Source organism: Protopterus annectens, chromosome 10.part0 (genome assembly GCF_019279795.1).
Source record: "Protopterus annectens isolate FY-2018-M chromosome 10.part0, PAN1.0, whole genome shotgun sequence".
Lineage (NCBI taxonomy): Eukaryota > Metazoa > Chordata > Ceratodontiformes > Protopteridae > Protopterus > Protopterus annectens.
Window position 1 is genome coordinate 516,536,043 of NC_056744.1, and position 24,368 is coordinate 516,560,410.

Here is a 24,368-nt window from a genome sequence, read left to right on the forward strand (position 1 = left end):
GCCTGCACTTCCCCACATAATCCAAACAGATCAATCCAGACAGCATGCATTTGTTACCATAGCAGCTGTCATTAGTGGCATGTCTGCTGCTGACAGCTGCCTATGGCAACCTGATAATGATTACTTTTCTTGAAAACTGTACAGAATTAAAGTCCTCAACATTACTATGCTATGTTTGCACAGATCACAAAACCTGAAAACAAAATGTTAGAGACTACTGTACAGGTTGTTGAAAATGAATACATTGGAAATAGTATAAAACCATAAGTACTTGTCAAAAAGGGTGAGAAATGGACATTAACAGCCATAAGAAAATTAAAGGTAGAAAATTGATTGTTACCTTATGAGACAAGGCTTGATTTTTTAGTACGTATAAGGGAGGAAAGCTCAGTGGGGGCCTGTTCTTATATGCCAAACTTTTAGTGATAAGAAAAGAAGAAAGATATCTGGTATTCCAGATATTTGCAGTGATCTGGGTCCCTCATTGACTCACTCATTTCCATCAAATTTGGTTAACTTCTGCCCACCCGAATAAATAAAAAGGAGGCTGAGCCGCAACTGACTACTGGAAGACAGGATAAGGCATAGGAACTTGATGGGCTGCCTCTCAGAGTTCTCAAAAATCTGACAGTATGAAGGCAAATTCTAAGATGATGTGATGATACTCAACAGATCATTACCCACTGACAAGGTGTGTGTTGAGGGCAGCAAAACAGCAGGTGTGGTACTTTTGTCTATGCATGCACTCGGGTCACTGGACCATAAGTACCAGTATGACTCAGTCATGGTCCATGTGGGTGTAAATGACCTGAGATTTACTTCTCTGGACAATATGAAGAGATCTTATAGAAGTCTTGATCTATGAATTCCAGGTGTGGTATGACCCTAACACTGAGTGGCTTTGTCCCTTCACTAAGGATGATGCCACAAGATGAACAAAAGATGATTGGCTTTAATAACTGGTTTAGCTTCTGGTGTCATTCTAAGGAGTTTCAATATTTATCAGCATAGGAGGATATGGTCAGCAGACCACATTGCTTTTCCAAGGATGGTCTGCACCTGTCTCCACTAGGCTTTCAAATACTGACCAAAGCATTGTCCTCCCCGTAGTGTTTTTTTTAGGAAATACCAAACTGACAAACCTTCCAGCATAGCAACACTAAACTAATGGGAGTCTAAAAGTGTTTCTGCTCAATGCCAGGAGCCTAAAAAAGAAACTCCACTCCCTCAACGCTCTTCTCACCCTAGAGGATGCAGACATCTGTGCAATTAATGAGACATGGTTTTGTGCCATAGAGAGCACCCAAGCAGTGCAGGCCTACAATGCCTTCGGCACATTTAGACCAGGTACTGCACAGGCAGGTAGTAAAGGCAGATGTGTCTTATTCTACATCAATAACAAACTCACCTGTAGACTGGTCAAACAAGACAATGCACTTGAGCTTCTCCATGTCCAAATGAACATACCTGAATGGTCTGAATTTACCAGAGAAAACATATTTTTTGAGTACCAGGTCCAGTATGCTTTCACCCCTAGTGGCCATATGAACTATCTGGCCCAGGGTGTTTGCGTTTACAAAGTCCCGGAATCTCTGAGCCTGTAAGTTTGTGGTTATGCATGATTCCCAGCTTATTATGAAGTAGCTAATGTTGCCCAAGAATATGGTATTGGTGTTTGGATGAATGCTGAGTGTCTCCAGTAACATTAGGCATGAGTTAAGGGTTTCCCATGTCATAGAAGGTGACCTATAGCTTGCAAGGATATAGTATGGGGCTTTGCTTAAGACAAACTTGTTAAGTGATGACCTGGCAAGTGCCAAGCCTCCAAAACCCTTAGAACACAGGGAACATGTGGTATTGTTCACAGAAACTCTATAATTATGTTAATAGATGCACAGAAGTAACAGTGCCTATCAGAACAAACTTAAAAAAACAAACCACTCTGGTGGAATCTGAACATCACCTGGCTGTACAACAAAAGGAAGGAAGTCATAGCAAAAATTAGGAAATGCAACACCCAACAGGGTAAAAACTCTCTCATCAATCTAATCAAGCAACTCAGAGGGCAAATCAAGTCTTTCAAAGCCAATTTTGTCATAAAAATGGTCTCCCAGGCTAAGGACAACCATAAGACTTTGTTTAGCTATATCCACAACTTCAAAGTCAGTATACAACAATGTGCAGAACTAATTGTAAAAGAAGCCACTACACAGAACCAGAAGATACAGCTAATCTACTGGCTAAGAAATTCAGCTCCAGTTTCACACACCCCTCTCACCTGACTACCCCACAGGAAATGCCATCAAACATAACCCCCCAACAGTCTCTAAGGAACAGGCCATAAATTAACTCTCCAAGACCAAGAACACTACAAGAATGAGCCACAATAATATCCCAGGATGTCTCCTAAATAGCCTGAATATGGCTTATCAGGGCAGCTTTAGTCATTTTTAACCATGGCCTCCAGGCAGGCTTCATGTGTTGTGAATATAGAACTTCAACGGTCATTCCTTTGTCTAAATGCAGTCCATCAGCGGACCATGGAATCTACAGACCGATAAGTCTAACTAGTCTCATATGCAAGGACATGGAAAGATTATCATGAAAATGATTAATAGCAACATAGGAAAGTTTATGAAACTACATTTAACCCAGTTTGATTTTATCAGGGGTAGATTATGCCTACTCAGTGTGGTAGACTTTGTAAAGGTCAACAAGGCAATGGATGAGGGCAAAATGGTACATAATGCCTACCTTGATCTGGCTAAGGCATTTGATATGATACCAATCTCAGACATTACTGGTGGATTTAGGCAAAAAAAATATATATGCTATACGCTGGATAGCCAGGAAATTATGAGAGGGGAATCCACTATCACAAAGAAGCAGATCACTATTACAGACTCTCCGGGTTCTGTGCTGGGTCCAGTCCTTTTTGGTATCTACTTTTCAGAGGTCTAGGCTTGCACCAGTGACCTCTGGTTGTCCGGGTTTGCAGATGATTGCAAACTAGGAGCAATCACAGAATCCCCACATGATACTAATATCCTCCAGGAATGGCTAACACAGACACACGACTGGTGCAAGCGCCATGTTTTAAAACTCAATGCCAAGAAATGCATAATAGTGCCCTTTGGGAGTCAGCTACCCCAGGAAATTACCTCATTGATAACACCCCCCTCCTAAGATTAGACCCAGCAGTCAGGGATTTGGGAATATATGTAGACAGTAACCTGGGTTTTTACTAACATGTGCCTAAGGTATTAAGGAACTCATTATAATATTATAAGCAAGGGCATGGCATCTAGTTCCAAGGAAGTCATTGCTGTAGTGTCTTCAGCCCTCATCAGTCCCATCATCAAGTACAATGCTGCCTTTGGTATGTAGTTGACCAGGCACATGCAACAAGGGGAACATCCACAGAAGTACAAAATGAATACAGGGAGTTAAGAAGATGTCAAAGCCTCAGAGTCCTATCCCTCCTGCAGACTGTTGAGAGGCAATCTATGCCTGTCATACAAGGCATCCTTGAACCTGCTCTGATGGACCTTCTGCATATTCACAAAATTAATAACTTCAGAACTACCTGAACTAGATACTTATACTGTACTTGTGACATGAACAGGACATGGATGGACAGGTGTGTGTCTCAGAGAATACACAATCATGTCTGGAACAGACATCCCATCCATGTGAAGCACAGTTCTTCCCTTACCCTTATCAAGCAATACTTGGACCAGTCAATCGAAAATCAGAAATTCACCCTGGTCTAGCATCTCTGTCTCTAATGGACAGAAGATGCCTGTAGATCCTTGAACACCCATGCTCTACCTTACATATACCCCTTAAAATAACCTATAGGCACCAAAACTTGTTGGACACATTTGAGATGCATGGCTAGACTTATAAAGGCCTCAGAGGTCATTATTCTAGTATAAACCTATGAACATCATGAAAATTAGAGGCCTTTAGCCGAACCACAGTGGGTGAAAGAAGGAAAGGAGAAAATCCTAAAGAAAAGTATGTTAGTTACCTAGAGCACGACAATTTCCAGGGCAGCAAGTAACAATACAGTCAGTCAGGCTTGACCGCAGTTATAAGTATACATTCTAGGAAAAACTTGACAAGACAATATAGGTAGATATGACATAAATGGACTTCAACAGGTCCTTCATCTTGGTCCTGCACAGTTGTATGACAGGAACACTGGAGAAGTTGGGGTACAGTTAAAACTGAAGAAACAGAACAATACAATTTTAAAGTAATGCTATTTGCTGATGACATATTACTAACTTTATCTAATACAAAAGAGACATTAGAAGAATTATATATATTAATCAACAAATTTCACATGACGTCAGGACTCTATTTCAATAAATCAAAATCAAAATTTTTATTTTTAAATTAAGAAAAGAACTGCAGACTAAGGGGAATCACGTCATAGGGAAACAAGAATCTACCTTAAAATATCTAGGAATTGAGTTATCCAAGGATAATAATGAATTAGTCTCAAAAAACTACAATATCATCAACACAATTCAAATCTCTGTGGAAAAAAATGGAACAAAATAATATTAACATTTGAAGATAGACTACAGTTAATAAAAATGGTTTTACTGCCCAAGATCCTATATATAGCATTGGCAATACAACTGTTACCAGAAAGGAATATACTTAAAAAAATAAATACATGCCTAATAAAATTTTTATGGTTTCCCAAAAGAAACAGAAGAGCTTTAATACATCATATCAGACCATGGAAACAGGGAGGATTAAACTTTCCTGATATAGAAACAAATATAAAAACATCAATATCTAAAACAATCTCAGATTGGATAAGTCCAATTACTCTGCAAATTGGAAAGAATTACTAACTGTACTATCAATAAATGAATTTGAGCTACAAAAAAAAATTCAAATAACAGATAAAGACAATTTGCCATGGCACATATGTATCAGTATGCAATATAACATAACTTCTTCTTCTTTTGGCTTTTTCCCGGTTAGGGGATGCCACAGTGGATCACCTGTCCGCTCATGATTGGCAGTGGAGTTTTACAGTGTCGAGTTGCCAGCCCGGCGCCCAACCTTCCACAGAAGGCACACACACGCACTCACACCTAGGGCCAATTTAGAGTGTCCAATCCACCATCTTTGGGATGTGGGAGGAAACCGGAGCACCCGGAGGAAACCCACGCGACCACAGGGAGGACAAGCAGACTCTGTACAGAAGGCACCCCAGCCGAGGATCAAACCGGAGAACCTCTTGCTGTGAGGCGACAAATGCTAACCACTGCACCACCATGGTAAACCCACTAAAACTCGTATGAATAATTATTACATTGACTCATTTACGAAAATTATTAATGCAAATATAGATTTAAAAATCTGGTTTAATCTTCTAACACCATTTATAGTCGCAAAGAACTTTCCACAGAAAATATATAGAGAAATTATTAATTTCTGGGAACAGAAAGGATTTGTTTGTTGGCTTCACTGTATCAAATAACTAAAAGTTTTAGATATGCAAGTAATAAAAACAACATACAAAATTCCACAACAGGACTGACTAACTTTACAGAGTATTCTGTCATATTTGCAAGATTTAAGTAGAATAATTAACAATTCTTCATTTAAAGAAATACCTAAATTTACGAAATGCATATATGAAATCATATATAATGACTTTGACATGGGAAACAGTGTTTCAAAATGTTACAAAATATTGATAAACTATAAAACAACACCCAAAACTTCATATTGGAAATATATAACAAAAGTGCACTCAATACAGTTAACTGAAGATATTAAAACAGATATCTTATTATCTATTAAATATACATCCTTTACACAATACTGGAAAGGTTTTAATTGGAAATGCTTGCACAGAGCATTCTTAACCCCAGACAGAATCAGTAAAATTAGTTCTTCCATAAAAGGAATATGTTGGAGATGTGAGCAAGTACACAATGCAGATTGGAACCACATTTTCTTTGATTGTGTTAAAATTAAGCCATTTTGGAATGGTATTAATAACTTTCTACAAGCTTTATTTAATTAATCATTTTATTTAACTAAAGCTCTTGTATTATTAAATGTGAACAAAGGTCCTCATTTGATTAGGTCAAACATGTATCTAGTATGGACTATACTTGCAATTTCAAGGAAGTGTATGACAAGAAGATGAAATACAAACACAACACCGATTTTGGAAGACTTCTACAGCCTACTGAAAACCACAGCATTATTGGAAATTAAAATTAAAGAACTAAGATTTTATCCAAAACCATTTATCAACAACCCTTGGGGGAAAGTCTTATCGTTGATTGACATGATACAATAATTGATCAGACACTCTGATAGTGGATTAGACATACTTATAATGTAACTGTATACATTAAGATTTGTTATAGTGTCAGGCTAATGTAAATAGTGCACATAGTTATTTAAGATGCTATGTATAAATATTATGGAATTCATTCAAATGTGTTTGAAAAATAAAAACATTTTTGAGATAAAACTGAAGAAATAGGTAGTTATATGGAAGAAAAGTATGACACAGATGGTTTAAAAGAGAGAGTGAGAGACAGAGAGAATGTCACGAATAAGGAAAGTGACTACTTGTGAAGAGCTGGTCGCAGTTTTGGGTCCAGTACTTTTTGGATTGTTCAATTTATGTATATCTGAGGGAACAAAGAATTTAGACAATGCTGATACCACAGAGTTAGGTTCAGTAATGAAGGGTGTGGGTAATAATTTAAGAAAGAATTGGGAAATGCTGCTCAAGTTGGTAAAAAGGTGGTCTTTCAGGATCTGTGTAAGAAATGCAAAGCACTATACTTGGGTAACAACAACTATTATATGAATTAAAAGACGGGGGTGTGGAAATGATAACAAATGGGAAAAACACAGATGAGTAGTTATTGACTAAATCAGAGCTAGACCACCAAAACTAGAGTAAGATTACTGAAACAGTATCAGAAAGAATACTGGTGTTTATCTTTGGGAGGATAGACTCCAGAAACAAAGGAGTAATGGCCAAGCTCTATGGGGCCCCAGATTCCACTATACCTTGATTACACTGTGCAGTTCTGAGGATGAAACAAGATGAAGGGCATAAGGCTGTGTGAGGGAGTCCAGAGTTAAGTCACCAATAAGGTAAACTGAAAGGGAATAAATGAATATAGTAAGAAACTTCAGGAGAACTCCATGCTCTTCAACATTAAACATATTAATACTCTTTAACTATTCAGGAAACAGATTAAATTAACCTAGCAGAACTGCACATGCAAATATTTCACTGACAACTGGTAATTATGTATTACTATTTTTCTGTCAATAACTCCAGGACAGTTTTCCACTTGATAAATCTTCAGTGTCTTTCTTTCATAAAAGCTGTAATAATAAATAAAACTTAAAGCATGTCCTGGAATTCATAAAAGTGCTGACCACTCATGAAAATTGCCAACCAACAGTTCTGTCTGCTTGGAAATTTATAACAACAGACCTCATCAAGAAATTACTTAACAATCTATAGCTTACTGCCTTACATTTTGATCATAACATCATATTATCATAGATGGTTATGAGGCTAACGGACCCTGAGCCTTTTTAAGCCTAGCTGTTCATGTCCCAATTTTCCCAATTATAAATGTTGAAGGACTAGAATGGCTTTGATATATGCCTGTGCCTACAAAGTGCCTTCACTCAGAATCAGATGCAATTGCTTACACAGTGCCTATCTTAATAAATTCATCATTTAAAGATTCATACAAATACAGATTATCTAGCATTCTTTTATGACTTTTTCAACAACTGGAATGGAATAGTGGAGAAAGAGGATGCACAAGCAGTGTGTGTGTGTGTGTGTGTGTGTGTGTGTGTGTGTGTGTGTGTATGAGGGGGTGGGGTGGTGGGGTTCAGATGCACAAGCAGTGGGGGTTATTTCAGATGCACAAGCAGTGGGGGCGATTTCAGATGTACAAACAATGGGGGGAGATTTCATATGCACAAGCAGTGGGGGGATTTCAATGTTACCTTCAGAACTGAACAAAATAAGGATACATAGTAAAAAAAGAATACAGCGTTAAAAAACTCAGGATTGGTTAAATGAAGGGATAAGTGGACATGATGTAATAAACAAATGGGCTTGAAGGGGGAGAGAATATCATTCAATTACTCATGGAGAGGAGGCACTCAAGGTAGTACTTCCTTATAGTTACTACAGACTGGACAAAAGACATACAAACAGATTTCCTGGACAGATACTTTTCAGATCATGCCCCTGTGCTCTTAAAACATCACTAGATCAAAGACAGGATATAACAGCTAAAGGGACATGGGCTTGGTATAGTGGAAAAGAAAAGGGAGAACAAGAAAATCTAAGGGATGTGATACATACAAGAATAAAAGCAATGCCATAGTCTGAACACGTTATGGTTGGAAGTGGCCACAGCCGAATTACAAGCTTATTTAATAGCAGAGGAAGGAAGCCATAGATGGACAATATCAAACAAAGCTCAGGAAAAAAGATGGTAGACCAAAGGAGCTGCAAGAATTAATCCTAAGAGAAGATAATGACAGACCCCTTCTGGTGAAGAAGATACATATGTTAAAGGGAGGGCTAAAAGATGTAGCAATAACACATATTTAAGCAATAATCCACAACTGTGTGTGGGCATATCAGGATTTACCCACAATTAAATAAAGCCATCTGTGGGTAAATCCTGAAATGCCCACAAACAGGAGTGGATTATTGCTTTAATATAATGATGTTGCTTAAGAATATTGCCTTTGTAGAAAGGCACTTCAGTTGTCTTCAGCATTATTTTCTGTGGGTTGATGTACTGTGCATTTGTATGGGACTTGCATTGCCATGCTTGCAATGTACATTAGTGCAGTGCAGGCAAATTTATTTGTTTAGTTATACATGTTTGTATGTATGTATGTATGTATGTATGTATGTATTGATTTGTTTTTCTTTGTTGACTGGGAAAATTCCAACTGGGTAAAACCCATTTTCATTGGAAGCCCAGGGGAGAAAAGCTCCACATGTAAGTTATTCATGATGCACATTTATAATTGCCAGGTAAAACATCTGTGCATGAGCTTGCTTACATGACTTTTGAATATTTCTTCATTGAACATAGCACTTTAACACAAAAAACAAGAGCAAAATTAATATAAATTGGCTAATTATTGAATAGAAAAATAAAATGCAATAGCAGTTAACATATTGGTTGCATGATGGCTGCAAGGAAAAGATCAAACTTTCATGTCTCTCAGGTTAGTAATGATTTACAGACAGAGAAGTAGTAATGTAGCTTGAAAATTGATGATAAGAGAGATAAGAAAGGAGAAGTTATGGAAATGAGCAGGAAGACAAATGGAGAGAGGAGGAATTGTAATCAGTGTGTGTGGGGGGGGGTGACAGAAGGAGTAAGAGTAAGAGTTTAGGAAGTTAGTGCAGTATGAGGAGGAGCGACAAGGTACAACAGATTGGGAGGCAAAGTGGCTGTAAGAGTTGGAGAAGAGTAATCTGAATAAAGGTAGGAGAAGCAATGGAAAAAAGAGAATCTCTGTTGCTGCCCTTTTTTTAATGTTTAAAAAGTCATGATTTTACAACAAACAGCAAAGAAATACAAGGGAAATCAGGTATGTTTCAGTTTATTTAGTTTTGCAGAACATAGCTGATTTTTCTCTTATTTTGCTGTCCCCAGCATATGCCAATAGAATGTCTGACTGGTCAATGGTACTTCAGTGGCCGGACTTTTTTCTATAAAGGTATATGCTCAATTTGCAATGGTCATGCTGGTTTAGCTGTCCAATGAATATGGTTACTTTTGAACAGCAATGAGCAGTCATTGTATAAAACTAGAAGTAGTTTTTAGTGGTGACAAGGGGAAAGAAGTATCTAGCACATTGTAAGGCATGAAATGAAAAATGTATAGAACAGTATGTAGACTGTATAAAGGATATTATGAGTATTACGTTCACCTGAGCTAGTAGTGGAAACTTTTATAGTGAATTTTAAAGAAATGTATTAAAAGTTAGAGGTTTGAGAGGGGCAGGTATGAGATAGTGACATAATGCCCAATGTTGTAAGCTAGTAAGCAAATGAGAAAAGGGTCAACTAAACAGATGTATAAGGTTACAACAGGTTTGGATAGATGAACAGAATATTAAAGAGGTAATGTACCAAGTCCAGATGAATTCCCCTGGAATTTTATAACCGGGGAAAAGGGGAAATAGCATGGCAGTTACTGGATTATTAGAAACAAATCTGAAAAAGACAAAAATATGAGGCAGTATGAAACATTCAAAAATGGCAGTTATACAGAAAAGTAAGAGGGATAGAATAGACCTGGCCAACTGTAGACTGATCTTGCTTATGAATCTAGATATACATTTTTGGCAAAAATCATTGCAAAGAGATTATATGAAGTCTTGACCAAAATACAAAAGCCAGAAAAAATGGGTTAACAAAACAAAGATGAAGCTCAGATAATTGTTGAAAACTAGCTTGCTTCCTAGACAGCAATCAATTAGCATAACATGAAGCAGTGGTAGTTGTCTTTGACATTAAAAAAGCTTTTGATACAGTAAACTGGGAGTTATTATTTAAAGTACTGTAAAAATGAGGTTTGAAAGAGACAAAGATTCAGTAAATGGATAAAGATGCTATATGACTCTCCCACCTTTGATGTAACACTACTATTGACACTGGGAAGCATATTCTGAGGAAAGGCAGGGATGCCAGCTGTCCCCTGGGTTTTTGTTGGTAGTAATAGAAGAGGTGTCCATGTGAGTTCACAAAGTTTTCAAATGGAGACAATGAATAAATGTTACAGCTTACGTTCCAATTATATCCTGATGACTTTACCCTAATGGTAGAAAATATAGACCAGTCACTACCTTGTATGTTAGACATTTTTGAAAGATTCCATAAAGTATAAGGGTTAGAACAAAATTGTAAAAAAACAGTTTTAATCAGAGCAGGAGAAGGCAAGGCATAAAGTGCTATAAAATAATAAAAGATATATATTTCCCCATATATCTTGGACTGTAGGTAGGCACATTAATCAAAGGAAACGTATGGAAAAACCTAAAGATCTTACACAGAAAAATAAATATATTGTTAAATAAGGGTGATAATAGAATATACACGACAGGGGATAAGATAAATGCTATTAAGATTATGATTCTCCCCCTCATAATGCAAGTTATAAGACACATACCAATAAGATATGATGACCCATTAGTAGAAAAGGTGTAAATGTTAATTACAAAACTATGTAGGTCAGAGACACAAATATAAGATTCCAAAACAAGAACTGTTAACATTGGAAGCAGAAGGGGGATGGCGATTGATACATATCCCATCTCAAATTGTGGAGTTCAGTTTGGCATATTGTATCTGATTACATGAAGAAGGAGTGGAGGCCAAAACATGGGGGAAGGAGGATGGCCTCCCATTGAGAACTTATATAGCAAACATTAAAGGCGAAACTGAGAGATAGGTCTCAAACAGTTAGGTTGTGTGATATGGAGAACACCCGCACATAAGAGAATATGGGACCAGTTAGAGATCCATACGAAAGTATAAACAGAGTGGAAAGATACAGATATCAGACATTAAGGACAATAGCTGGGTTGGGTACCTTAAACAGAAAATGATGCAGGACTAGAGGAAAAAGAACTAATGTAATATAAGCTGCCGCATCAACTTCAGATAAGGGACAAACATTTTGAAACATTTAATATACTAATAAATAACTATACAGGCTATATAAATAATAAGCATGAAGGACACAGTAAGAAGGCTCTGTGGAATAAATGCATCAATGTAAAAAAGGAAGAGGAAGTTTGATATACAAAGACAGCAGATGATGCAGAAGTGAAAAAAGAAGGGCCAGCTTTGAGAGGATATGGATAGTCATGAAAGGCAAGCATGAGGAAGTATCACATGCAGAATGGACATAACGCTGTGAAAATGCCCATTTTCTTGGGATATGTACCTGTGTATGAGTCCAGCAGATGATACTGACTTTATGGTACAACATACCAAATAGAATAATACACAAATGGGGAATATGGTGGTAAAGTACTGTTAATATGGAGAGAAAGATATAGGAACAATAGTTATGTTTTGTGAATATGGAAGTGTTCAGCAGAAATAGAAGCAAGTAGAAAAAGGGTAGAAAGAAATTTTTAGTAAACTTATAACATGGATACGGAAAGCATTAGGGCTACAGATAGAATGAGAAGCACTAGGATGAGAAATGCAAGAGCTGATTATAAGACCTGTGCAAGTATCTGTCCAAAAAGAAAAAACACAATATTAGTGGCAGAATGGAGAACATCGGACCCAATCAAACTAGGGAGCCTACATACAGACTACTGAAAACTGATAAAACATGTCAAATATTATTTCAAAGTGAATGCAATGGAGAGAAAGCTAATAAAAACAAGTAAGAGGACAGTGACATAACTTTATCGGTACATAAATAAAAACAGAAATCTCAAATGTAATTTAGGCATCAGATGGGACATGGAGATGTGAAATGGAAACACGAATAAATATTAAGGCAAACACTGGAAGTCATGGTCATATGTAAAGATGTATAGAGTATTTTGATACAGTTTTATGTAAAGTTGACATTACTATCAAAAATGTATACATGTTTTTGTTTTTATTTTGTTCAAAAAAAGAATAAAAACTATATAATTAAAAAAAATCCATAAACATATAGAACTGGGCCATTTTATCTGAATAATGCCAACCTTAACATTAGTATGCACTGGTAGCAGGGATACTGGATAACACTGGGGGAACAAGGCTGCAGCATCTCTACAAAACGGAAAAGTTATTATATATCTATTATTCTTCCCTTGATTTTGAGTACAAAAGTGCATATATTCTTATTAGATTTGACTATAAGCTAAGATGCTTATTAAGAAAATGTGACTATATGTCATGTCATTGTATTCAAACTGATCAGATGTTACCTGTGAATCCCCAGAAGCTAAAGCTTCATATCTGTATGTGTATTAAACATTTATCCATATCTATATCTTTATTTATATCTAAATCTATATATATTTCTACATATTTATCTATACATATGTGCATATATTCATAGGTAAGTAAGTAGCTATGCATACATTCACGCCACAAAAACTGCCACGTTGACACAGAAGGCAGTTTCTGAAGACTAGCAGTGTACTTTTCAGAAATATGTGACTTATATTAAATATAAAGCTGTTGCATGTATACAGTAACAAATTAGATTGACTCATATAGCCTGAGATGTATGAGTAAAGAATGAATGCTGAACAATGTATTTTTAAAACATATGTAAATTATTATATACAGCCATTAAATAAACAAATCCTGCTTAATTTGTTGAAAAAATGTCTGTGGGCAATAGATCCCATAAATGTGTGTTTTACATGATATTTCAGATATGGAATTCCCCACAGAAAGTTAAACTTAGACATTCTAAAACTTACATTTCATATATTTCAAAATGTATTAACAGTGTGCATAAATATAATTTACTTCTGTTTTTAACAACATCCTATCTATCCATCTTTCTAGTCAATGATTGCATTTTTTCCATTTTGATTTCTATATGATTAGCACCTGTTTCTGTCTAACTACATTGCACCTTGCTACAAAACAACCATGTTAAGCTAAAGTATAATTTAATTTTTTTTACTAATAAACACTCCATTAAATTCAAACCTGAAAGACGTCACACTAGTCAATAAATTGTTTTGCATGTATAATATAACCTAAATGTAATTATTTTAGGAATAACACTGCAGTGTTATCATTTATTTTCCTAGTAAAGATTCAAGAATGTCCCTTACACATAAATGAATGCATACGATGAATATTATGCTATGGCATTGATTTATTTAGCCACCCAATTACTTACCTTGCTTCTTTCTGGGATGAATTGTTTTACAGAGCTCCTTCCTGCTTGCCTGCTCATTGTGTTTTTTGCTTTTTGTGAATCAGAAAATTGAGTCATTATAAGACTTTTAACTGGTCTGTGCATCATCTGCTCTGATATATGCTTTGTTTGACAACATGGCATCCAATTTACTTGACTGAGTAATATGCTTTTTGTTGGCCTTGTTGGAATCAGACTGAGCAGGCCATTGTTCATGCTTGCAGTGGCTGTACTCTGAGTGGTTGAATACTGCAAAACAAGTTTTCCTGTAGTGGTAGCTCCCCTTACATGACTTATATGAGACACTTGTCTAGAAGTATTTAATACCTCTTTTGTTATGTCCTTGGTAATTTTTTTGTCTAACAGTTCATTTTGCATTTCAGTCTCTTTCAGTGTGGATTTTGAAGCATTATCAGATTCATTGTTGTTTTGGCTAGTAAATGGAATGCCTTTATATGTGGTTCTGGAGGTATTCACATCAGTGCAATTATTCTGTCTGACAGGTACAACACTAAGTGCCGAAGGTGTGCTTGTATCATTCAGTAGTAGTTTGCTACTTGACAGCTTATTCACTGTCATGACCCTTTGGTCAGGCTGATGAATTTGTATCCCTGATGGTGCTGCAATACTGGGAATTAAGATGTTATTCCATTGCAGATCAAATGAATTTAGTTTTTCTCCTTTTGCTCTAATTAGATTTGTAGGTGGTGTGATTATAGTCTGTACCCTGTGAAAATGTACTTCCTCTGATGACTCTGTAGTCATGTCAGGTATTACTGGATTGTTGAGTAGTAGCATTTTCTCAGACTGATTTGCTTCTGTTATTGTATCTCTGCTTAGAACAATCGTAGGCACACTTTGTGATGCTTGCAAATCATTGTTTGCAGATATGAATGGAGATATTGATGGAAGTACCTCACTAGCATATGCTGGATGATTAGTGGTCTTGCTTTCTGCTCCAGCTATCAAAACCTTAGTTGGTGTAATCTTCCAAGGAAGAAAATATGGCTGTCCTGTTTGGTCAGCTGACAGAGACAAAGCCGTGTCATATGATTGCAATGACATTTCCATCACATGACTATGCTCTGTTGCTACAGCGACCATAACAGATGCTGTTCTGATGAATGGATGGTACTTATTTTCCATGCTTGATGTTTCAGAACTGGAAAGTAATACTTGATGTGTAGGCTGTGGTGTCACTATTTCAGCAGGTGTCACATTTACACCAGTACTTTTAAAAGTAGTCAACAGGTTTATAGGACTTGAAGTTTGATTTAAAATCCCCCTATCTGAATCTCTGTTGAAAGATAATGCAGTTGCTTTTTTCAGCACTATAGCACTAAATTCATCTTCATTCCTCAAGGCCTTTTTTGTTGGTAAGAATGACATATTTAGCACTGTCTGAAACTGCTTTTTCTTTGCTGGTTGCACCATAAAGGACGATGACTCTGCATTAGAAAGATCGATTGCTTCTGGAAATAAGTCCCTCCTTCTGGTATGGACATGTTGGTTGATGGACGATGCTGTTAAGTAAGACATGAAATATTTTACCGAGTTTAAATCTGCTGTATTACGAGGCTGTAGGCTGCTGCTATAGGATGACTTACTTGGCTGTAGGTAAATTTCGAGGTTTCTTTCCACTGGTGAAACTGATGATTCCAGTATCAAACTGGCATTATAAAACATTGTCTTTCCAGTTTTCTCTTTTTTCTTCTTCAGTTTTGACTTAAATGCTTTATGAGCTGTATAACCACTTTCTGCATGTTGGTGTAGTGTGTAAGATCCCAGAACAGATGTATCAGTAGGTTTGGAAGATATTATTCTATAAAGAGGAGATAGAAGTGTTGTACTTGGTAAAGTTTCTGATGAACGCAGCTTTGTAACTGATTTTACTTGAAAAGATGATGAGTATAACTGTGAATAACCCTTGAAGAGAGGTCCCTGAAAAGCAAAGAAAGAAACAATCACTTTTCATTTTGCATACTTAATTGATCATAATTGTGGCTATGGTATAAATGATTTGTATCATTTTTTAACTACTCAGTGAATTATCTGACATTGTCATTGATTAAGATTCTGAGTTAATCAATTTCAAATGGACAGATTAGTCACAATGAAATGCATGTCTAAATATCTCAGTGTATAAAACAAGTATTTGCCAGTGGTTGGCTTGAACTGGAACCAAATGAGCAAAAAAAAAAAAAAAAAACAAAATTGTGATTAAAGCTTTTCTGACTTGCCTGATATCCACATCATATAAAAGTATATGGAAGAGCTAGAATTTAAATTGTCTTTATTTTTCTATAATTCGCTGTTATATTTCACTCTGGATTTCTACAGATTCATATAATTGATTATTTTCAGATGTCAATCTGCTGTCAATTTACAAGTAGTTAACAGGCAGTAGGCAAAAAAACAAAACGGTTTTGCATAAAGTTATATTTTCATCACATATTCAGCTGTACTTAGTGTGTTTCACTGTACTTAAATATTATGCCTTTTCCTGCTTTAATACTTTATTTTGTTGTTCTTAAAAGTGTTCAATTGCATTTATACTGCTTCTTTTATTCCTGCTTATTAGTAGCCTGATTACACTAAGAACATTGTTCTACCGAGTTGCTCCATTATACTGTTTCTTGCTGTTGTGACTGTGATTTTAAGCACTTTAAATTTCAAATACGTCAGCAGTTAGCATAGACTAGGTTCAGTCTCATGGAATGTAGACTGCCTTGTATCACTTGAGCCCTAAAGCCATTTTTTCACCGAGATACTGAAAGATCAGAGGCATCCACTGCTTCCTATTGACTCTAAGTGCCTGTTTCTGCTCTTACACTCACCCCTCTCACCCACTAGTCACTCCTAAATGTGACCTCTCTTCCTGACCATTCCTTACCCAACACTATGGCTGTACAATTTCCACAGTTTTTCCAGCCAGCTTGGTCATGGTCATCCTGAGACAGTGTAGTAATTGCCTCATGTTCACTGACAACTCTCTACTCCTAGATCACACAAACTCAAAATGTGAGAGGTGCAACTATATTAAGAATCTAGAATTCATGCTCTGTCACACAACAGTCAGTATAGATGACAATGATCGGGTCATCAGCATTCACACCTCACCTCCTACTCCACCTAAACCCACATCCCACATACCTACATATGTGGAGCTCCTCACCAGAAACATACCTAAACACCAGAGACCTCCCAAACACAAGCACAAGCATGCTATACTTAATACTTCTTCTGCAGAACACATTACTCATAATAACTCATATACCAGTGTCTCACCTATCAAATCCTTAAGGCAAAACACAAAACCAAACATATTAGTCATTGGTGATTCCATCGTGAGACACACAGATGTCCCTATCACCAGGCTGGATAAGGAAAAGGCCATGGTCAGCTGACTGTCAGGTGCCAGGTTACACCATATCACACATGCACTCAAGTCTTTCAACAGCAGGTACTGTTATGACTCCGTCATAGTCTATGTTGGTGTGAATGACTTGAAATGTACCTCTCTGGACTATATAAAGAGAGACATGATTGAGCTCTCAGACTATGTGTCTCAGGCGGGTATGTCCCTAGCGTTAAGCAGCATTTTACCTTCAACTAGGATGATGCCTCAATACAAGCAGAAAATGATTGACTTCAATAATTGGCTTAGTTTCTGGTGTCATTCCAAGGGTGATAATGCATCTGTAAGCCTGGGATGACATGATCGACAGACTTCATTGCTTTGCCATAGATGGTTTTCATCTGTTACCTCTGGGGCTTCAGCTACTGGCCAAGGCTCTTGCCACCCCCATAATGCCTTTTTATGCAGTGTCTCAAGGACAACATCCCTGATGTTAGAACTCCATCTAAGAACAATCTCAAGGTTTTGCTGCTAAATGCTAGGAGTCTTAACATGAAACTGCATTCACTGGAAGCAGTCCTCATCTTGGAAGTCTAGACGTTTGTGCAGTCATGAAGACCTGGTTCAAGGCTGTGGAGAGCACCCCAGTCATATTGGGCTACACCTCCTTCCACACATTCAGACCACAAACTGAAGGCATGAAAACTAAAGGAGGCAGTGCATCAGTATTCATTAAAGATAAATACACCTCCAAATTGGTTAGACAGCATGATTCCCTGGAGATACTTCAGGTGCAATTAGCTGTTGGTAGGACACCTATTCAAGTAATTCTCAGCTACAGGACTCCCTCTATGAATCAGGACATCCACTCTGCCAATTTGGATCTATGTGAGTCTATCAAGATACATCCGAACACCATGGTTTTGGGTGACTTTTACTTGGTCTATGTTATATGTTTGAAAACACTTAACATTGAACACCTCTTCAGTGACCCTTAAAAAGTGAACTTGCATTTCAGCGAAAGCCCACATCAGTGATTTTTTTTGTCCCTGGGAAAGAAATTGCTTGGCCATCCTAGTGAGTTTGCCCTTTTCCCTACTGTGGTGCGATCTCAAAGTTGGTATATTTAGTCAAGGGGAGTCCCCCACATTGGGGGGGTGTGGGGGTTGAAACCCCCACTTTGTAATTTTAGAGAAGTTATGTTCCATTTTGTATAGGGCAAGCAATTTTTTCCCAGGGAAAAAAATCGCTGATTCAGGCTTTCACTGTAATTACAGATTGCTCTTTAAAGGTTGCTGAAGAGGTGTTCGATGTTAAGTGTTTTCAAACATATAATATAGACCCCTTTAACTACCCATTCATTGACTGAACAAATTACTCATGCAGAAACTCACTTGCCCAAAGGTTCTTTGACTTCATTAACTCCAATGCCCTGGACCAGCTAGTTGACACCCCCACAAGGAGTGCCAACATCCTGGATCTGGTCCTTACCAATATGGGGGACCACTGTAGCACCTCCATTGTGAGGTTTTCCCTGGTCAGATCTGACCACAAATCAGTCTCATTTGAAGTTAATATCACATCTGACCCCTCCCATAGCACAAACAAAACTAAAAACTTCTCCAGTGTAGATTATAACCTCTTATAGGATGGTATAAATAGCTTCACTGCACCCCTTCCCTCAGATGGACCTGGCAACTATGCCGAGTTCTACCCAAATGCTTTATACAAACACCTGAACAACTGCATTGATGCGGCCATACCTGATAGGACCAAAACAAGCTTCTTGGGGAAGAGCAAACCTGTGTGGTGGACAACTGCCTTTAACAGGCTTTACAATAAGAGGAAGAAATTGCTGTCTAAGAGTATGAGGGAGTGAACTACAAACTGGAAACACTCCCTCCTCAGCTTAAACATGCAAATAAGAGTCCTTGTGAAGTCCTCCAAAGCTAACTATGAATCCAAATTAGCTTCCTCAAATAAGGGCAACCATAAGACGTTCTTTAGTTACATCCGTAACGTAAAAGGAAAGGCTCAGACTTGTGCAGAACTGGTAGTTAATAATACCACATATACCAAGCCTGTGGAGCTTGCTAATCTGTTATCCAACTGGTTCTGTGAAAACATCAATCCCCCTTCCCAGCCACACTTACCCCAAGACATCCCTACCACCTGTCCTCTACCCTGTATCTCTAAAGAGCAGGTTGTGAACACCCTCTCTAAGGACAAAAGCATAGCATCCATGGGACCTGATAACATCCCAGACTGTATCCTACATGTGCTCAAACAAGGATTAGCAATGCCATTGGATACTCTTTACAGTCATAGTCTAAGAACTGGCTTCATCCCAGATGAATGGAAAAATGCCACTCTTATCCCCTTGCACAAAGGTGGTGCTTCCACTGACCTTGAAAACTATACACATATTAGCCTGACAAGCCTTTTCTGCAAGGCCATGGAGAGAATCATCATGGACCTTATCAACAAAGGCATTGTTAACCTCCAAACACTTGACCCTACTCAATTTGGATTTCTCAAAGGGAGATCATGCCTGTTAAACCTGGTGGACTTCTTCAAGACAGTCACCAAGACCCTTGATGAGGGGAAATCTGTGCAGACAGCCTACCTAGACTTAGCCAAGGTTTGTGACATTATCCCCCACTCAGGCACAATTGGCAAACTCACACAGCTAGGTATCAAGGCATATATCATTAGATGGGTTGCTAACTGTCTCTCTGATAGAACCCATATAGTCAAAATAGAGGAATCCACCTCCAACAGCAGACCTGTAACCAGTGAGGTTCCACAAGGATCAGTCCTGGGACCTCTACTACTTAGAATCTTTTTCTCTGACGTGCAAGCTAAAATTAAAGGTCTGTGGCTGACAAAGTTTGCTGATGACTGCAGACTGGGAGCAGTCATAGAATCTCCAAACGATGTCAGTATCCTACAAGAGGGTCTTACACAAACAAATGACTGGTAACAAAGTCACGGCCTTAAACTCAATGCAAAAAAATGTATTATCACCCCTTTTGGTAAGGGTGATGTTCCTGATAACTACCACATCAATAACAACACCCTAAGTACACACTCAGTGGTGAGAGACTTGGGAACACTGGTTGACAGCAACCTTACCTTTGATCACCATGTCTCCACAGTGGTAAGAAGGGCATTCTATATTGCTCATCTCATAAGTAAGATCATTGCCTCCAGAAAAAAAAAATAAGTTATAACCTCCTTCTACACTCCCTCATCAGGCCAGTTATTGAGTACAATGCCCCTTTTGGTATGTACCTTTGCAAGCACCTGTGCAATTGGGGAGACCATAAAGGTCCCTCACAAGAAACATTCAAGGTCTTTAGCATCTGTCTTATGAGGACAGTCTGAAATCACTTTATTCTGTTTCATGCAGACTGGTCAGAGATGATCTCTACCTTGCATATAAGGCAATCATTGACCCTGCTTTATTGGAAATGCTGCATATCTGCAAGTCAAATGGTACACGGGTGACTTACTCTAATGGCCTTAACCTGGTATGTCAGACCAAACCAAAATACACGCAAGGTGGACCTAGTGCATGGTTCTAACCAAAAGTCAGGAATAACCCAAAAACGAACCAGCACAAAGGAGAAAAGTGCCTAAATGTTCTTTATTAGTGGCAAATTACATTTCATATATGGCAAACCGGTTTCGGCTGTATTTTTAGCCTTCTTCAGTGCAAAAGAAAAAATAGTATTAACAGCACATCCTGGTAATTGCTTTTATATCCCATCATTTAAAGGTGTATATACAACAAAAAACATGTATACACCTGTTTGAAAATCAAATGATGTAGACTATAAACTTGTCTTTATCTAAAGAGAATACAGTCAGATTTTACTAATGTACAAATGCATGAAATCATAAGCTGACAAAAACTATTCCATTTCATTTAAGCCAGGTTTGAATAAAGCTCCTAACCTGGTGATCCATGAGGATTCCATATTACTTAATCTGTCATGCCAGCCTGCTTTAAGGTTTCTATGCATATCAATTTTGTCAATAATAGTAAATTTAAATTGTGCAGTTTGGTGAGTCATGGTGTGTTTATATAAAGCATTAGAAATGTTATGATTTCTAATGGCACTGAGATGTTCACTTATCCTGTGTCTCAGTGGTCTTGATGTTTGGCCTACATAAAAGGAGGAACATGTACAAGTGGGCATATAAATCACCCAATCCGTGCTACAGTTACCAAAAATTCTTATCTGGTATACCTTAGAGGTATTGCCACTAGAAAATTCTTTGGTCTTGAAAATGTATCTGCAAGCACTACAATGACCACATGGAAAACATCCTACCAAAGGATCACCAAATAGAGTTGTCTGAATAGATATGGGTAGCTTGTATCTTTTGTAATATGTAAAGTGAGACTGAATGGTTCTACCCCTATAGTATGAAAAAGCACATCTGTCAGGTAATATCTCATTCAAATGTTCATGAGCCCTCAGAATATCCCAATGATTATTGATAATGTCCCTAAACAAGGGTGTATTGCTACCAAATGTAGTGACAAACTTGATGGGTTGAGATGTTGTTGCTTTAGGTTCATCATGTGAATGTTTGTATTGTAATAGTGTAGATCGGGGCACATCTTTGATCTGATTAATAATTTGGGTAATACAATGTTTCTGATACCCTCTGCTTATGAGCCTGTTGGACAGGTCCTGTTCACATGCTAGATGGGATTCTTGAGACAAACATATACGTTTCATACGTAAGAATTGAGATGTAGGGATGTTGTTAATGATGTGGCAGGGATGATAACTGGATGCATGTAAAAGTGTATTGTATTTTGGAAATTTCCTATGTACACGGGCCGCCAATGTATGGTCAGCCTGTCGAGAGACTAGCACATCCAAAAAGACAATTTCTTGATATTGTACATTTAAAGTAAACTGAATATCCCATGGGTTGTTATTAGATATTTTACAAAATCATGTACTCGTATGCTATCACCCCGCCACACCATCCAACAATCATCTAAGTATCTTCTCCAGATATCTAAATGTTCCATACAGGAATTGTGGTAAGAATCATATATGAATTGTTGTTCAAAGAATCCCATAAACAAATCTGCGTATATGGGACTAAATGATGCTCCCATAGCAGTGCCTTTAACTTGCCAATAGGCTTGTCCTTCAAAATAGAAGATGTTCTTAGTTAACACATATTGTATCAGTCTGATTAGAAAATTGTTTGGCATCTGCTTCTCAGAAGTCCAGGCAACACAGAGGGACTCTGGCTGACCAGATTCGCAGACTACTGCAAGCTAGGAGCCATTATTAACTCCCCAAGTGATGCAGACATCCTACAGAAAGGCCTCACTGAAACCAATAACTGGTGTCAAAACCATGGCCTTAAGTTTATGCCAAAAAATGCGTCATCATCCCCTTTGGGAAAAACTCATTTCCCACTAATTACCACATCAATGGGAGCCCACTGAACACTGAAGGCGTTATAAGAGATCTGGAGACATAGGTTAACAGCAACCTCTCCTTTGACCACCACATTGCCACCGTGGTCAGAAAGACCTTCTATGTGGCACATCTCATTACCAAGGGTTTTGGATCCAGGATGAAAGAGATCATCATTTCTCTCATTAGATCAATCATAGAGTATAATGATCCATTTGGCATGTGCCTCACTAGACACCTACAACAGCTGGAGAGGCCAGAAAAGTACCTCATGAAGAGGATGCTAGGGCTTAAACACGTCCCACATGGACAGACTCAGAAAACTCCAGCTATTCTCTGTCTCATATCATCTACTAAGAGGCGATCTCTGCTTGACTTGCAATGCCATGTTTGACCCAGCTCTGTTAGAAATGCTACATCTAAAGAAATCCCAATCCCTCTGCACCATACGCTCCAGAGACCTCAATCTCATTACCACAATCAACAAAACATGCTGGAGGGACAGGTTTATAACCTAGAGACTGCCCATGCTCTGGGATAGACTTCCCATACATGTCAAGCAGAGCACCTCACTAGCCCTCTTCAAGAGAAATCTTGATTAGTGGATGGGAAATAGAAAGTTCACCCCGGGGATCACTCCAGTGGCCCTACTTGATAGAGGCACTGGGAACTAATGACAGGCAGCACAATGCCAGGGCACTTCTATGGGCTAGGCTTGTAAAGGCCCCAGGGCCATTAGCCTAGTACACACCTATGAACCTATGTACATCACAATGTACTACATCTACAAACTGACATGATACTGTTAGAGGAGATGTGTACCAAGATATACATTACAATGTTCTACATCCACAGACTGACATGATACTTGTAAAATCAATACCAATTCATTGTATTCTCACCCTGTACATATTGAACCTTAAGGGTTTTTTTTGTTTCATTAATAAGTTGAGCCAGAATGGCACTGATGTGGAACTGATTCCAGTTGACTAATTTTATTAATATTGAGAATGTTAACTGATGTTCACCAATGCCATACTCAGGTGCATAGCAGATGACAAAGTGTTAGTCCACATGTACGGATTTTTGTATTCTATTTCACGAAATGAGAAATGCCATTTCCCTAGGGTCATTGCTGACAATTGACACTGCCCTATGCCAACTGTCATACCACAGCCGAGTGCAAAACTGGCATTTCTAGTTTAGAAAAAAAAATGGTGCATATGTGTGATGTGAATGTGTTTTAACAGCATTACCATTATTTTAGGGGAAAGCATAGCGGGCAGTGACATTGATACTGCACATGAGGGGATACAAAACCATGCATATTCCAAGAATAATAAAGCAAAAAGAGCATTAGCTAGATATGCCACTAAAGGTGTGGATGTACATTTCTTGAGAACTTATTGGTATATCTATTTAATAATTGTTACAATTTGTGTTCAACCAGTGTAGTAACCTGAGTTTTGACATCTTTTTTTGTTCCATAACAAGAGGGATATGGATCTTAAGACTGCTGAGGCTATATCCTCACGCAAGCCTCATTTTCTCAGAGGCTGAGAATGATGTGATAGTACAGGCCATCTGTCTCCA